Here is a 16,935-nt window from a genome sequence, read left to right on the forward strand (position 1 = left end):
GTTGCATGTCACATTTTTGTGAGATTATGCAAGCCAGTCCTCCTTGGCATCCCAGAGGCAGCCTGGGAAAACTCAGAATTTCAAGCTTTCCTCTTTCCCTGAGGAGGAAGTGGAATTCCATTTCTTTGTCCCTGCTGCTTTGCTCAACAGAAGGCAGAGCTGTGTATGAGAGCAATTGACCAAGTAAGGTACTGCCCTCGCATCCTCGGGGAAGGAAAAAATTAATCGGCTTCCCAGGGTTAGAGAGGTTTAATCTGGCCAGCTTCAAGGACTGTTCCCCCCGACATTTTCAAATGATGAAACAAAGGAATGTCAGGCCACAGCCCTTGTCTGGTGAATGAGGTGGAGCCATACACAGCAGGAAGGAAGAGAAAAAGAACACGAATGGACTGAAGTTGAGGAATTAAACATGTCGATACGGCAATCTGTCAGTGAGTACGTTGTTTAAATGGAGATAGGGATGATTTCCTGTGAGATGGGATGTTAGTACTAAATCCAGAGGGCTCTCTCATGGAGCCTAGAGCTGTGTGAGGCTTGACTCCAAGTCCTGGGACAGGACAGAAAGCAGGAGAGGATTTATTCAAGCTCCCTCTGCGCCTGCCCAAAGGCTGCCTCAGCTGTTTGTGGCGGGCACTTTCAGATGCAAATACAGTGTTGGTCACTCAATGCTAATCTCAGTTGTTATTCTTCTTGCTCCTCTGTCCAGGAGGGAATCGACTGGAACACCAATGCTACTGTGCAACATGCAGTGTCACAGCTCTGCGCCTGCTGCACTTGAAAAAGAAAGAAAGAAAGAAAAAAGTCTGATAGCATTTCCCCCTCCAACAGAGCCAATTAGTTATGGGCTTTCCTTGGCTCAATGGTATTCAGTTAAAACCAACCAAACAGAACCCCCAACCCCTCCCCTCGCTGTCGTTCTCTAAGAAATTCACAATGCGTAAACCAAAGGAGTGTCTTTCCTGGGCTGGATTTTTCTCTCTGAATCTGTGGACAAAAATATTACTGTAGCCTTTGTGCTCCTGAGCTGTTCTCTCCCTTTTGCACAGAAGACATTGCATTCGTCCTCGGGAGCCTGGAAGAGAAAAAAATGCTCACCCTTGGATGTTCTGAAATTTTGGTTCCTATAGTGGTCAAATTTGCAACATGAGATTGAGTGATCTTCCGGGCTGTCAGCAAAATAATGTATCACCTCTTTGTGGAGGGGTGACAGGCCATACAAAGAGTGTGACTTATTTTATCTGCTCATGCTGGCTGCCATCTTTGTAAAAAACAATTTAAATATTTTCCCACAGGATATATGCTAATTGAAGAAAATGTGATAACACAACCAAATAATTCCATGACTTGAAAGCAACCACTATTCTCACTCGATTTGTATACCTTATCTTTTTTCTATACGTGAATTTCCTTTTTGACCAAAAGCAAAAATTGACTCAATATACTGTTTTATGTATTGCCTTTTTACTAAACAAGATATACTGTATGTTTTCCTATCATCTATTATTCTGAAAATTCATTTATAAAGGGTTGTATAGACAGGTATACTTTTGTTTGTTCGTCTGCTTTTTACCTTATATCTTAATATACTTAACCAATCTCCTATTTTTGGAGACATTTGAATTTTTTTCTATTGAAAAAATTCTTTGGATAAAATCTGCACTTTGGACACATCAATGATAATTTCCTAAAGATCAATTCCAAGCAGCAGAATTGCTATTTCAAAAGTAAACAAAATGCTAAGTCTTTTGACATGTCACCAAAAGACTTTCCAAAAAGGTTATACTAATTGAAAGGCTACCAGCTATGTATAAAATTATGTTATATTATTTTATGTTTTTTTGAGGAAGATTAGCCCTGAGCTAACATCTGCCGCCAATCCTCCTCTTTTTGCTGAGGAAGACTGGCCCTGAGCTAACATCCATGCCCATCTGCCTCTACTTTATATGTGGGACGCCTACTGCAGCATGGCTTGCCAAGCATTGCCATGTCCGCAACCGGATCCGAACCAGCAGACCCCAGGCCGCCAAAGCAGAACATGCGCATTTAACTGCTGCACCACCGGGCCGGCCCCTATGAAATTATTTTTAAGCTTTGACATTTTGATAGGCACCCATCAAAATGTATCCTATTATTGTGTTAGTTTGCATTTATCTAAATACATATTACACTAATTTTTAAAAGTTTATTGCTCATTTACAGTGTATATTGTGAATACTCTTGACTTTTACCTGGTTTTCTATTGAGAACTGAGTATTTTTCATATTGTAGTGTAAGAACTCCTTGTATATTGTATTCTAGAAGGCAATCCTGTATATATTGAGATTCTTTTTCCTCAGTTCGATGTTTGACTTTCGATATTGTTTATTGTGTGGGGCATGTAAAATAATTTTTCTTTTTTATATGTTTACTAAAAAATTTAAAAATACAGAGAAGTGAGGAGATAAATAAAATACAATCATCTAAAAATCATTACCCAGAGATAACCAAGACATGCAGAAATTTTTACGTTTAGTATAATGCAAACCATACAAATATTTTCTTCTATGGTTTCCATCTTTCCCATTATTCTTAGAAATATCTTCCTTACTGTATAATCACCTGCATTTTCTTCTATTCATTTTTAATCAACATGTAAATCTTTAATTAATTTGGAATAGTTTTGGTATAACGTAAGAGCATAACTTTATATCTTTCTAAATTCTCTTTCTTCTGCCCAGTATACCTCTGTTTATAAAGTATAAATATTTAGCTCTTTCTGTGAAAGTGTGGAATCATGAATAGAGGAATTTGTGAATAAGCCAAAGAGTTTCGGCAAAAGCAAGAAACTGTGCCAACAACAGTAAAGAATGGTCAGTGCAAGTGGTCACATACAATAATGAGGTTGAAAGGGGTCTCATGATGTGTGGTGAAATGATGAAACAGCCATAGATGACAAGAGTGGGGCTGGCTGTTCGCACTCAATTTCTAGCTCTCTGTCTTTTCCTCAACCACCACCTACCACCCTGCTACCACCTCTTGGGAGGTACAAACCCAGCCTACTTCTTAGATGAGACGGCATTAAACCATAATGAAATATGTGAGCGCAAGTGGGCAATCTAGCGACCATGACTTAATGGCCATGGGATTGCATAGTTGAGACACCAGAGAGAGTATCAGACTTTCCTCGGTGCCATCTCTTGATGACAGAGCAGGAGGCTGTGGCTCTACGTGTATAGAAGATTGTTGGTGGCTTCCACATTAAATAACTTGCCTCCCTCGACTCCTAATTACGTGAGAGTTAAACAGTTTTATGACTTAGCCTAGTCTAACTGCTTCACCCTTCCTGGTCCTGCCCATGCCTCTGTTGGAATAGCCTGGTTTACCTTAGCTGCCCTAACAATGTGGAGAACTCAGGCAACTCAATTCCGCTTCACCCTGTCTCCCTGTTAATGCACTGTCTGACCTGGGCTAAGATAGATGTTCATAAAGCTATTGTGCTGTTTCTACAGAATAGCCCATCTGCGCTGGATCCTAGGAAACACTGCCCAGCACCCGTCCATCTAGAAGCCCCTCCTGCTGGATGGGCCACCTTGAACACTAACCCCAGGCTGCTTAACTGGGAAGTTATGTCTAGTCTAGTCTTTCTCAGATAAACAGATCTCTCCGGTTCTGTTCTTGGCTTGCCTTCTGGACTTTGATACGAACACACCACTAACTGCCCTTACCTGTCAAGTGCTCACCCAGACTGAATGCCAGGCCTGATCCAAATCCTGGTCACCCTGGCTTTCCGGGAGCCAAGACTGGACACCAACCACTCCTCTTCACTCTCAAATTGTCTGTTACCGACGGTGAGATTTTCACGTCAAAGTACAACTTTGAGTTTGTTTTCATTGCTGCAGAAATTGACAATGATTTTTCAAAATGCTTGGTGAAATAGAATTTTTCTCCTGAGTCTTTTGGCTGACTCCTTTTTTTTGGTTTCAAAATGTGTCGATAATTGCTCACTGAAGCATTTTTACAATGGCTGCTTTAAAAATCTTTGTCAGATAATTCTAACATCCCTGTCATCTCGCTGCTTGCATCTATCGATTGTCTTTTTTCATTCCATTTGAGATCTTCTGAGCTCTTGCTGTGCCAAGTGATTTTTTTTTTAAGATTTTATTTTTCCTTTTCCTCCCCAAAGCCCCCTGGTACATAGTTGTGTATTTTTACTTGTGGGTCCCTCTAGTTGTGGCATGTGGGATGCCGCCCCAGCATGGCCTGATGAGCGGTGCCATGTCCATGCCCAGGATTCTAACCAGTGAAGCCCTGAGCCGCCAAAGTAGAGCGTGCAAACTTGACCACTTGGCCACGGGGCTGGCCCCTGACAAGTGATTTTTGATTGAAAACTGGGCATTTTAGGTATTGTGTTATAAGACTGGGTCTTACTTAAACCTTCTGTTTTAGCTGACACTGCTGCAACAGGGGAATGGGGATGGGGTTAGAAGTCAGAGTCCTCCTGCTTAGTCTCCGTTGACACTGGTGTGTGTTTCTCCTAGTTATTGCTGGGCAAGACTGGGAGTTCCAATTCTCTATTAGTCTCCACTGATATTCCCTGGGTGTGAGGCATTGGAGCACCCTCTCATTGCTTCCCGAGTTGCCTCCACTGGTGGAGGGTGGGGGACCTCATCTTAAATGGGCAATGCTGAAAGTCTACTCCACTAGGCCTCCTATGACACCACCCCAGGGGAGGGGGAGGATGCCTTAGGACCACCCAGCAGGAATGCAAGTTCTGGTTCCTTACTGGACTTTCTCAGACATCACCCCCGTTGGAGATGGCAGGGGAGTTGGAGCACCTTGTTACAGCCTGGCAAAGGAGGAAATCTTGGCTTCCCACAGGACCTTTACTAGTGTGGGTGGGAAGGGGCCATAGCATTTTCTGTGGTGTTGCCAGGAGTAGCGCAATTATTGTCTAATAGTTTTCTGTCTTCCTAGGCTGCACTTTTCTTGGTCCTTTGTCCAGAGAGAGCAGCCTTTTCTTAGGACTTTTTGGTCTTCACCCCTTGGTGTTCCCGGGATGCCATCTTCTTGAGATTTGAGCCTGGGAAATATGAAGTGAAAAGAAAACTCACCACAGTGTCATTCCTTGCGTCCCAAGGTCCTTAGCCACTCAGCCTTCATCTCTCAACCTTTCAGAGCCATCTTATGTTTGTTTCATATGTAATGTCCAGAGTTTTTCATTGTAATTAGTGGGAGAAATACCAAAAAGTGCGTCTACTCCATCTTTTCTGCTCCTTTCTTGAATCTTAAAAGCAGTAATATAGATATAGATATATGAAAATATATGTATTTAAAACTCACACACATATATATTAATTCCTACCATGGGAACACCAAATCCCATGTTTCTTTTAACAAGTTTGATTTGCCTTGATATTTAAACAAATATGAATAGTTTGTATTGAGAAAGATTCTCATCAGGAAGAGTCAGAATCAGCTAAATATGGATCATCACTCTCTTTCAACATCTAATTAGACTTGCCACTGTCCTTTCTTGGTTACAAATCCTCAGTGGTTCTTATGATTATATCTTTCTAGTGAAAGGCAGGGCAGTTCTCCCTGCTGCCAGCAGTTGTGAGTAATATGAAATCAAGTCTAAGTTCTTATATGAAACTTAAATGGAATACCCAAATGTGAGTATGTCTGTGTGCGTGTGTGAGTGTGTGTGCGTGTACACAGACGTATATCTCTACAATTTATGTATACATACTTATTGATAACAAATGTTTAGAGTCATTGTAAATTCCTTCAAGTATCATTTTAAAAAGATGTTTAATCTATGTCTTTACAGAAACAAAATTGAGAACTAAAAGGTAAAGATGTCTCCCACCAAAGCACTTTTGGTCAGCATAGAGCTCAGCCGGAAAAGCAGGTTGAGTAGTGAAATAAGTGCCACACTGGAGGTCAAGGACCTGGATTTGCTATTAGAATCATGGTTAAATCAATCTGAATGAACCATTGTTGGAGTGAGCTTGCTTAGCTTTGTTTGATATCCTAGACCTGGCTTTATGTCTCTGGGTAAATGCCAACATGCAGTGACACAGCTACAAAGTAGAAGATTTGAGAGAAGAGAAAGAACCGAGACTGACCCCTGGTCTCCCCAAGACTGAATCCCCAGACCTGCGTCACAAGAGTCATCTGCCTCCGAGTCGCACAGAAGAGTCTCTTCCGGTGCATCCACAGTCATTTGGGAGACAGCCCGAGGAGGGAGTGAGGAAGCTGAGAAGTCTTTCTGTAGCAGTCCACACAGGTCCGTCTCCTATTGTGACAGTGACAGCTCCATTATCCTTGTAAAGAACTTTGAGAGCACTAAGGAGACTACATTTTCCCTTATGTGGCAGATGAATTCTTTTTCAGGCACTGACAAACCGAGATCTAGCTTCACTCAGCATGTGCAGAATGAATAAAGAGATTTAGCTTGTGGGAGGCCCCATTTCATGTCTGCCTTGATGCACGCTCTTTAATTCAGCCTCACTCACTCAGGCACGCAACACATACGCCCGAATAAACACATACTTACATTCACAAAATTAGCCCAGGAAACCCTATCCCTGCCTTGCCTCCAACACCATCATCCCACTTATGCCCAAAATGCTATGGGTTAGCTTCCAAGAAAACCAATATTGCTTGGCTCTGTGGACTTGAGTTTTGTGCCTGACTGCTAGGGTCTTAAATGTAACTCTCTCCAAAAGACTCTGACCAGGTTGGCCTTCCCAGCTCTCCACCTCCCTGCTCCACTCCCACTCCCACCAGTGCTGCTTCAGATAGGACCTCATCCCAGCTCCCAGCCCTGGAAGCTGACTCTCAGCCCCAGCCACCTGAGGACACCCTGATTATGTGTGGCCTTGAGCAAGATGTTTACCCTTTCTGAACCGCAGCTTCTTCATTTATACGTGAAATGTTATGCCACCTCAAAGACTTTTTTAATGCTTTGATGACATTGCATGCAAAATATTTAGCACAGTGGCTGGTGTGTAACAAGTACCCCCACCCCCAACTTTCTCAATATCTATACCTATGTCTGTATCTATATCTGCATCTATGTCCATGTCAATGCATACGCCCATGCCGATATCTATATCTATGTCCCTCTTCAGATTTGGGATGATATCAGGCACATTTGTATAGTTCTAAGCACCACTCACTTTCAGAAGGGCATTGATAAAAATCAGACCCAGGATGGAGAAAATAATGATAGTAATAACTATTATTGAACATCTGTATGCCAAACATTGTACTAGGAAGGTTTACAGTCACTTTTGTTATTTGTTCTTGACAAAAATCCAAAAAGATAGCTATTACTATCCTTATTTTCCTACTAAAGGAACAAACAAACAAAAAAACCTAGGAAAAGCCAACTTGCCCAATATCACAGAGTTCAGATGGGCAAAAATGGAATTCTATCCCAGGTCAGTTTGATGCCAAAGTCCATAGTCTTTGCACTACATGACTCTTTTCTGCTATACGATATAAGGGGCAAATGAAGGGAGTGGGAATATTTAAGACGCTATCTGGGTAGCAGAAGGAAGAGTACAAAGTTGAGAAGTCTCCTACAGCTCATCCTGCTCCAAGGTTCTATGATACAATGACCAACAGGAAATGGACCCAAACTAGAGGAAAGGAAGCTGCAATGTGTGGCCCTGCTCTGGGGGAGGTGATAGCTCCAGCAACTTGAACTTCAGGGGTTTTCTTTTCCCACCACTTTTACTTCTTTTTCTCTGTGTCATGAAAGAAAAGTCTCCTTTTTCCCTTGACGCAAACTCAGGCCGTTTACGGAGTACTGAATTTCTGAGGATATAGGCCCTATCATTAAGAATTGCTGAAAAGCCTCTACGGATAGACCTGCTGGTCAGACAGACTGAGGGCTGAAGAAGCAGCACCTGAGATGGCTCCTAGAATGCAAGTTCTGATGGCTCCTAGATGATAATGATAATCAATGCTTGGGGAATGCTCACTCTGTGTCAGTCGCTCTTCTACGTGCCTTACATGTTTTGACTCGTGTCATTCTTATAACAATTCTATGAGCATGGGCAGTTTCTAAATAATACTCTGTATTTCTGATGTCCTGTATTCTGAAATTTTCTTGCCCTGAGTGCATGATTTTAGGCTCAAGTGATACCACATTTTTTTAATTCAAACAAATCCTTTCAAACTTATTTTTCAGGGTGGTCTTTAACTCTGTAGACTCTGGAGCCAGCATTGCCTGCCTGAGTTTGAATCTCAGCTCGACCACCTTCTACTGTATGACTTGAGGATAATATAATATTTGGCAATAAGCTTATTAGGAGATTAAAAAACTTAAAGAAATGCCCAAAGTTCCACACCTAGTGACTGGGCTGGGACTTAGATCCTAGTGGCATTGTCTTCGTGTCTCTGTTCTATAAAGGGTCTGGTGGTGTCAGCTTGGCCTTTGCAGTCATGCTTATATCCAGTTGGAATGCCCGCACAAAAAACCTTTTTCTCCTCTACCTAAAAACAAAGAGAAATAGAACTGTCAGCAACCTGCCGGTGGAAGTCTGTGGTACTTCTATTTGATTAAAATAGACTGAAGAAGCATAGACTAGAAAAGCTATGTGCTGAGCACTGTTCTAAGGATGGGGTACAGAGAGGAATAACACAGAACTTTCTTCTGGAAGCTGTTCATAGTCTATTAAGGGAGACAAACTCAGAAACAAATAAGCTAAATGTAGCGTGTGAAGTGAGTGACAGTATAACATTTTTGAAATTTTAACTGATTCGTTTTTTAAACACTGTTTCTTTTCTCCTTTGCCTTATCCCCACTCAAGCAGTGAGGCCAAAAACATCCACTGCCACAGAGGAGGATGGGACTCAGCAGAAAGCAGACACACTGTTGTCTTCCCAGCTTTGGGGCATAAAAGCTTAAACCCTCAGGGAATAGAGGTTTAATGCAAATATCTGAGGTTGAGGAGAGAGAGCTGAGGCCTGTACCAAACCATTGCTGTATAATTGGAGATGAGTTCCTGATGCATAGAAGCACACATTCATTTATTCACTCCTTATTCATTCGTGTATTCATTTGTTCAACTCATGGTTATTAAGTAACTACTATGTGCCAGGGACCGTACTGGGGATACAACAGTGACCATCACCAAGTGTCTGTATCTCAAGATGCTTATATTCTTGTGTGCAAGAGACTGAGAGTCAGCAGATAAACAATTAAACATATGAGACATGAGATGGTGATAACTGCTGTACAGAAAAATAAAGCAGAGGAGGGGAGAGAAGGTAGCACTCGAGGTGGAGTGGGGAAGAGGCTGCTGTTTTATAAAGGGAGATCCAACAACAGCTTCTCTGGTTCAGTGACCAAAACAGATAAGGGAGCAAAACATGTGGCTCTCCAGGGAAAAAGAATCTCATGCAGGGGGAAGAGCAATGCAAAGGCTCTGAGGCAGGAAGGCAGATCTTGTGTCCAACGAGGTCAGCGCCACTAGAGTGACTGAAAGGGAGAGAGCAAGAGAGGAGGTTCTAGAGAAATGGAAGTCAAGATCAAGTAGGACTTTAGAGGCCATTGAAAGGAGGTTGGTTTTTCTGGCAAGTGTGATGGGAAGTCATTAGAGTGTTTTGTGCAGAGAAGTGGTGTGATATGATTTTTGCTTTAAAAGGGCATTCTGATGCCTGCATAGGGAATTGGAAGGAAGTAAAGAAAGAAGCAAGGAAAAGAGTTTAGAGACCTACAATAATCCCAGGAGGAATGATGGTTGCTTAGAGCAAGATAGCAGCAGCGCCAGAAGTAAGAAGTGATGAGATTCAGGTAGAGACCAAGGATACGCTGATGGGCCAAATGTGGGGTGTGCAAGAAAAAGAGCTGTCGAAGATGGTGCCAAGAGTTTTAGCCTGAGCAAGTGGAGGCCTAGAACATTAGGCTAGATGAGACCTTAGCATTCATCCAGTCCAACCCACTTAGTCACAGTTTTATGAGAAAATTGAGACCCAGAGAGATGAGGTGGCTGTACCTGGTCACGTGGCGCATTAGAGACTGGAGTAGTTTTCTGATTCCCAGTCCACTGGCCTTTGTTCTTTCCTCTTTGGCATCATCAAGTTGATTTCCTAACTCGGGAGAAGTTGTCCCAGGCAACACTCACTGATGCTCTGGTTGAAGAGAAATTAATATTTGCAAAAGAGAATAAGAATTAAGAAATCAAAAAATTTGTGTTTTTTAAAATGATGGCTCCAATTATTTTTAAAATAATTTTTTAGAATAGCTTTAGATTTACCAAAAAATACAAAGTTCCAAATACCTTACGCCTAATTTCCCCTCTTCTTAGTATCTTATGTTGGTATGACGGATTTGTCACAATTAATGAATCCAAACTGATACATTATTATTAACTAAAGTTCATGTTTTATTAAGCTTTCCTTAGTTCTTTTTTAACGTCCTTTTCCTGTTCCAGGAGCCCATCCAGGAGAGCACATTATATCTAGTCATCATATCTCCTTAGACTCCTCCTGGCTGTGACAGTTTCTCAGACTGTCCTTGTTTTTGATGACCTTGACAGTTTTGAGGAGTGCTGGTCAGGTATTTTATAGAATGTCTCCCAATTGGAATTTGTCTGACATTTTTCTCATAATTAGACTGGGCTTGTGTGTTTTTAGGAGGAAGACCACATAAATGTCATCTCATCACTTCATTTCAAGGGTAGAGATTATCAATATGATTTATCACTGTATATGTTAACCTTGATCACCTGTCTGAGGTGGTGTGTATCAAATTTCTACCCTTAAAGTTACTCTTTTATTCCCCCTTACCTTACTGTCCTCTTTGGAAGGAAGTCACAATGAGCAGCCGACACTTAAAGAGTAGGAAGTTGTGCTCCATCTCCCTGAGGGTGGAATATCTGCAGAAATTATTTGGAATTCTTCTGCATTGATTTGTCTATTGTCCTCCACTTATTTATTTACTTATTCAATTATTTATTATGTTGGTATGAACTGGGCAGGGCACCAACAGTGTCCACTCCATCTGACACAGAAAATGGATGGATGGGTGGTTGGGTGGATAAAGGCTTTATTACAGTTGACAATAGAAACTGTACCAGCAAACATAAGTCCACACAAAAGCTTGTACACGACTGTTCACAGCAGCATTGCTCGTAATAGCCAAAAGGTGGAAACCATCCAAATCTCCATCAACTGACAAATGGACAAATCAAATATGGTATATCCATACAATGGAATATTGTTTGGCCATAAAAAGGAATGAAGTGCTGATACACGCCACAACATAGATGAAACTTGAAGACATACTGAGTGAAAGAAACCAGTTGCAAAAGACCAGATGTTATATGATTCCATTCATATGAAATGTCCAGAACAGGGAAATCTATAGAGACAGAAAGCAGATTAGTGGTTGCTTTGAGCTGGGGCAGGGGGGTTAGGAAGCTAGAGGGATGATAACTAAAAGGTGCAGGGTTTCCTTTGGAGGTGAAGAAAATGTTCCAAATTCCACTGTGGTGATGGTTGTACATATCTGTGAATATACTAAAGACCTTGGAATTACACATTTTAAATGGATGACTTGTATGGTACGTGAATTATATCTCAATAAAGCTGTTTTTAAAAAGAAATTATAACAGCATGCAAGTTGAGAAATATAAATTGTCCTCCCTTATTTTAACATTAGGCTGGATGGTACTTTAATTTGGATGCCTGATTATCTTTGGTGTGGAAATGAACAGAAACATGGATCATTTCAAAATGTTGGATGACAATTCAAAAATATTCATCTTTGGTTCTGGAAAACATTACAGTGATTTTGAGGTAGTTGATTCTCTTTCCTAATGATGTTTTGTCTGGGTGACGATATAAATTTATCTTTCTTGAGTTCATAAAAAGAGACACACAGAGAGAGGTGCTCAAGACATTTTCTAAATGGAAAGTCAACTAGGGATAAAATGTGCTTCAAGTAGTCCATAAAGAGGAAGCCAACGTGTGACTAATGGACTTTGAACACACATACACACTACACCACACAATGTTTTACCGCTAAATTCAGCTGACTCTCCTTCCTTCCTCTGTCTTCCTTCATTAGCTTGATTACCATCTCAGCTATGAATAAATGACTCCACACAGTTCAGCCTAAGGCTCCATGAAATAGGCTATTTAAACATCAAATGGAGCCAGATAGACATAAGGGGAGATATAGCTCCAAGTGTATGAACTCGAACTTTCTGGCAGATTCTGACCAGCAAATACGGAATACTCTCATTGAGGAGAAATTAGTTCATCATTTGTCTGTGGAGTTGGCCCAGGGCAATCATTTATCTCCGAGTGCCATCTGCAGCCCTGCCATGCCTGTAAAATGGGGTTGGCGTTCTCCCAGAAACACATTTTTGAAGAAGACTCAAGGAATTGCCTCCAGTGTTTCTCACAACCTGGTACCCTGCGATTTCCTCAAGGTAGAAGTCTTCTAAAAACAACAAAAGCTTTCTGCTGGGGAGGTCAGGGGGAGGCAAACTGCTCCACTGATGGAGCCAGCAAGTGGTGACAGAGGTGTTTGAAAGAAAATATTTTCCCCTCTAATCAAATCATACGCCACAGAGAAGGGAGGAGAGAGGAGAAGCTGGTTCCAGTGTCAACACGAGGGACTGATATGTGTCAGAACACTTCAGAAAGAGGAGATGGAAATCTTCCAGGACAAACAGAGAGCCTTCTCATTCCTTGAAAAGACTGGCAGCTGTCGGTGGCTGGCACTCCATTCCATGCTGGTCTCTCCACTGTGGGCTTTGACGCGGTGAAGAGGTGCAGAAAGGGGAGTAGTGAGGAGGAGTCAGGAGATGAATAGTTCCAGGCCAGTCTCTTCCAGTATTCTGGACCAACACTCCTGACTCATGTCTGAGTTTGCCCTCCTCTCTTCCCAACCCACTCTTCCCAATCCTTGGCACCATTCAGACTTTCTAAATCAGTCCTAATTTCTAATATTCTTTCGCTTGGCCCCATAAACAGTCAAAATTGCTGGAAATTCTAACCTTTTATCACCCAAACTACATCTCTTAGACTATTTCTTGCTTCTGGAAATGGATCACAAGCCACTATCTGTATGTGCGCCATGTTCCTCTGCTTGGTGGACCTGGCTACAGACAGAGAGAAGAGAAGCACGTGAGTGAGTTTTCTCTCCTAGAAACTCTTCCTTTTCCTGTGGGATCATTGGGATCTATCAGCTTGCTGAGCAGAGATGATGTAATTGTGATTTGTTGGGTCACTGATGGGAGTGGTAGGGTGAGATAAAGAAAAGCAAATGTTAAAACCCAAGAAATGATAGCCTCAGAAGATCAGCATTGCCTATATTGGCACATTCAATAAAAAATATAAATCAAGGGAAAATTCTGGAATGACCTTCTCCCTGTCCCTCCCACACTCTAAAGGACTTGAACATGAGTTTTCTTAGGAAAACTCCCAGGGGACATTTTTGATGAAACTTACCCCTCCCAGCCCCTTCCCTTAAACCCAATACTTGGCACCATCCACCTCATTAAATGGCACTTTTTAGGAGCTTGGCAGATATTTATGTTCATTCACCTTAGGAAATCCATCGGCTAGGTGCTGTGGCCTTACCAACATGACATTTTATTAGAGAACTTGTCATTGACATGGAAAACATTAGTCTAACAGACAAAACAAACAAACCCCACAGAGCTACATAATCCCCAGTTACCTTTTTGGTAATCTAAGGGGTTAACTCACCACTTCTTTCTCTCTCCTCTTCGTAGAAAAGTTATCCCAATTCCCTATCAGACTGTCCCCTTTGTGCATTTCCAGCCTTTTCTCCTACCTCTCTCCCTCATGGCGAGAGCTGTGGCGAGGCTGGGCTGCTCAGCACTTCCTGAACTGGTTCACTTCTTTCTCACCGCCATACCATCGCATGTGCAGTTTCCTCCCTCCATCAGGAATGCCTTCCTCTCAAACTCCACCTGTTGAAACCCTACCTGTCCCTCAAAAATCCAGTTCAAATACCAGTTTATCCAAGAAGACTTCCCTGATCTACATCCCCGAACTCTTCCCTATTGTAGTGAATCTCTCTTCCCCCCATGGCCATATCTGTATAAATAATTATCAAATTTTGCGTAACAGTGATCAACAGTTAATTACCAGCAAGCATTTCTCTCATTCAAAACATAGGTTTTAAGGGACTTTAACTTGACTATCTTTAGAACTACCAGGGTACCTAGAAAATCACCTTGCCTAGAATACTTAGCAAACCTATGTGATACACTAAAGGTAGGTAGGCCTGGACCTCTAGATTTTACGACTATTTAAGGAGAAAGGACAAAAAAATAATTAGTATAAAATAATTGCTTTTGTTTCAAACCAACTGCCTCTCAGTAGTGATGCTGTACTTTTTTGTGACTTCCCTGTTGGGGACCACAGAATTAGACCACAGCCTGGTGGATGGAGTTGAAGGATCCATCAAAAGAGATAACTATCTAGATTGCTTAATACTGGGAAGAAAGAGCAATTCTGGGGCCGGTAAGGAGGAATCAGAAGGTCTGAGTCTGGCATGAGGGGAAAACCCCTCTCTCTTTTAGAGCCAGAAGTGAATGAGGCTCAGACTTGGAGACACGGAGATGCCTATGGCAACTCCAGAGGTGGGAGGTGAGCTCCATGGCCCCCAGATGTTAGCTGCATGTGGGCAGAAGCCGATCTGATGGGACTCCCAGACAGTTTGGCTCTGTGCAATGTGGTTATTTCCTTTACATTATCCCCAAACTTTGATAAATTCTTATTACCTGCAGCCATCTACTATACCAAGCAAAATTAGACAGAAAGCCAGTTTCACACTTGGAGATGAAGAGAACAGAGGGAGAGTAAGACTGTGTCCTTACAGTTGGAGAAATTGTCTCAGTGGTGGTGACTCAGCCTCCAGGTGATCCCACAGATGATATGGGGAGCTGGAGGAGGTAACAGAGTGCACACTGACAAGTTGATAATAAAAAAGAATGTGATATTAAATACTTTGTAATTAATCACTTCCTAATTAAGAAGTGTGCTGAGCTTCTACATCAGGTGTTCTCAAAATGGTTAATAACTGGGGCTGGCCTGGTGGCACAGCATTTAAGTTCTCACTTTCCGCTTTGGCGGCCCAGGTTTCACCGGTTCAGATCCCGGGTGCGGACATGGCACAGCTTGGCAAGCCAAGTTGTCGCTGGCGTCCCACGTATAAAGTAGAAGAGGATGGGCACAGATGTTAGCTCGGGGCCAGTCTTCCTCAGCTAAAAGAGGAGGATTGGCAGCAGATGTTAGCTCAGGGCTAATCTTCCTCAAAAAAAAACCCAAAAAATAAAGGTTGATAACTATAATTTATTCAGGTTATTGCAAACACACATCAGAAGTTAGCACAAGTGCAGAGGTGCCATTAAACGTGACACAAGTACCCAAGATGGTTTTAGCACTTTTCTTTAGGGAATATGCTGCATGAAAAAAAAGATCTCTCAGAAGCCAATATCAAATTAGATTAAAGATAATTAATTGCAGAGTGTGTATAAAAGAACAACTCAAATTAATTTCTGAAACTTATACACCAAAAGATTGATTTCTTGGAAATCAAGTCCAGATTGTTCCACAGTGTAGGCACTATTAGCATTTCCCTCAGCCATGGGCCATCTCCAAAAGTATCTACAACATTCAACAATATTGAGAAAGAGTTGATTGAATATTTACTATGGGCTCTGACCACACGTTGAGAGACCTCTTGGATTATTAAGACCCAATCCCATATTTCAAGGAGCTCACAGTTTAGTGAAGAATATAGACTACTTAATAGATGATTAGAAAACAATTTGGTGACTGCACTGATTGAGACATGCAAAGAATAGTATGGCAGTTCCGAAAGAAGCCTAGTTATTGAACACTTTCCGCTGACATATCTACAAGACTTCTTGCTTGCACACGTTTCACACCAAATTAATTTGTTTTTAAGTTATGTGAATAAACTTTCAATTATTTTGCTACCTTCCCAACAAGTATCATACCTGGTTTTTGCAGATGGAGTTTTTTTATAATTAATTATAGTTCCAAGTGCCAATTATAGTTCCAGGTGCTGAGAGAGCTGGACACTTCTAGAATGGTAGAGTAAGAACCTTGGCATGTCCTTCTTAAAAAGCACTGATGGGGCTGCCTGGTGGTGTAGTAGTTAAGTTCATGTGCTCCGCTTTGGCAGCTCAGTGTTCAAGTGTTTGGATATGGGTGTGGATCCACACACTGCTCATCAACCGTGCTGTGGCGGTGTCCCACATACAAAATAGAGGGAGACTGGCACAGATGTTAGCTCAGCGACAGTCCTCCTCAAGCAAAAGGCAGAAGATTGGCAATAGATGTTAGCTCAGGGCCAATCTTCCTCACACACACAAAAAGCACTGATAAAACTGGCAAAATTATCAAAAGCAATGATTTCAGAACTCTGGAAATTAACCAAAGGCATACAACAAATTGAAAAGCATTTATACAAGAAAAGCCATTGAAGCTGAGTAAGAATAATGGGGTCTGTGGCATTTCAATTTGAAGCTGTTCCCATCCCTTACCCCAGGTCCATGATACTGTAGCCATGAAGACCGGCTGCCATGGAGGGGCCTGATCTGAATTGAAGCTTCCCAGAAAAATCTCACACCCTAGGGCATTGTCAAAAACAATAACAATTAGTAGCAAAGAATTTGGAAGCCCAATATTGCAGCTGCCTAAGGTCACTGTTTTAGTTGGGATAAGCAAGAGACCAGCCAAAACTTTAAAAGTGATATCTGGGAAAATGAGATAGCCACAGGGGTTTTGAAAAGCTCCACCACATTCCTGGGAATCTCAAAGATGTACACATGTACAAGGCTGCATGCACTCTGGAAAAACCAAAGAAGGTCACAGGGCACTTAAATGACCATGAAGCCCTGAGCAAGCAGAAAGTCAAAGCTAAGG

General features: G+C 41.9%; 1 long non-coding RNA gene across 2 annotated transcripts in view; it reads right to left on the reverse strand.

Annotated features, from left to right (window-relative positions):
* Positions 1 to 429: 429 nt before the first annotated feature.
* The window catches only part of LOC139042573 (uncharacterized), a 63,944-nt gene continuing 47,438 nt past the window's right edge, over positions 430 to 16,935 (reverse strand). The window contains exons 2-7 of one of the 2 annotated variants that reach the window (XR_011499462.1): positions 10,786 to 10,859; positions 9,993 to 10,128; positions 8,343 to 8,487; positions 6,139 to 6,277; positions 3,705 to 5,059; positions 430 to 768 (exon numbers count right to left, since the gene is read on the reverse strand). This is a non-coding gene — a long non-coding RNA (uncharacterized lncRNA). Of the gene's footprint in view, positions 769 to 954; positions 1,073 to 3,704; positions 5,060 to 6,138; positions 6,278 to 8,342; positions 8,488 to 9,992; positions 10,129 to 10,785; positions 10,860 to 16,935 lie in introns of those variants that run through there. The other variant, XR_011499461.1, reaches the window with a different exon arrangement.

Source organism: Equus asinus, chromosome 30 (genome assembly GCF_041296235.1).
Source record: "Equus asinus isolate D_3611 breed Donkey chromosome 30, EquAss-T2T_v2, whole genome shotgun sequence".
Taxonomy (NCBI): Eukaryota; Metazoa; Chordata; class Mammalia; order Perissodactyla; family Equidae; genus Equus; species Equus asinus.